This window comes from Morone saxatilis, unplaced genomic scaffold (genome assembly GCF_004916995.1).
Source record: "Morone saxatilis isolate NCDOM2014 unplaced genomic scaffold, NCSU_SB_2.0 Contig17, whole genome shotgun sequence".
NCBI classification, from domain to species: domain Eukaryota; kingdom Metazoa; phylum Chordata; class Actinopteri; family Moronidae; genus Morone; species Morone saxatilis.
The window spans coordinates 18,579,240-18,579,690 of NW_023339729.1; the positions used below are offsets into that span (position 1 = coordinate 18,579,240).

A 451-nucleotide genomic window follows, 5' to 3' on the forward strand; every position below is an offset into this window, starting at 1 on the left:
CCCACGCTCAGCAATGTCATCTGGTATACAGAGGGAGCTGTAGGTCAGTGAGGACAGTGATCTCCTCAGGATTGTGATCAAACCCTCTCCACCAGAAGCTGCAAACTAGAGAACAGTCAAATATGTGAGAAACATAGTTAGAGACGAATACTGTACATGATATTGGTCTACAGGGTGTGTTGGTCTTTGGGTACCTGTGTGAAAACTCCACTCTCAGATATTAGAACAAGTCGAGCCAAGTAGTTGATCTGCAGAGTGTAGCGAGTGTGGGGTATGAGGAGCTGAGGGAAAGAGGGAGTCAGGAATCTTGATGCTTCAGTGTGAAGTACTTGCAAATATATACACACTAAAAAATTAGGGTTACGGTTAAGATACAAAAATTAAAGTTGAAAAAACTATGACTGCAGTAAGTTCAGTATTGTTTCTCGCAGTTACCTTGTACAGTGGATGC

General features: G+C 42.6%; 1 protein-coding gene and 1 long non-coding RNA gene across 2 annotated transcripts in view; both read right to left on the minus strand.

Annotated features, from left to right (window-relative positions):
• LOC118327639 (arachidonate 12-lipoxygenase, 12R-type-like) overlaps nt 1-451 on the minus strand; it is a gene marked incomplete in the record, with an annotated part of 6,616 nt that overhangs the window by 2,536 nt on the left and 3,629 nt on the right.
• Nucleotides 1-451, minus strand: LOC118327642. The gene is made up of 3 exons (XR_004796709.1): nt 436-451; nt 195-281; nt 1-105 (listed from the first exon to the last, which is right to left on the minus strand). It is a non-coding gene; the product is annotated as an uncharacterized LOC118327642 (long non-coding RNA).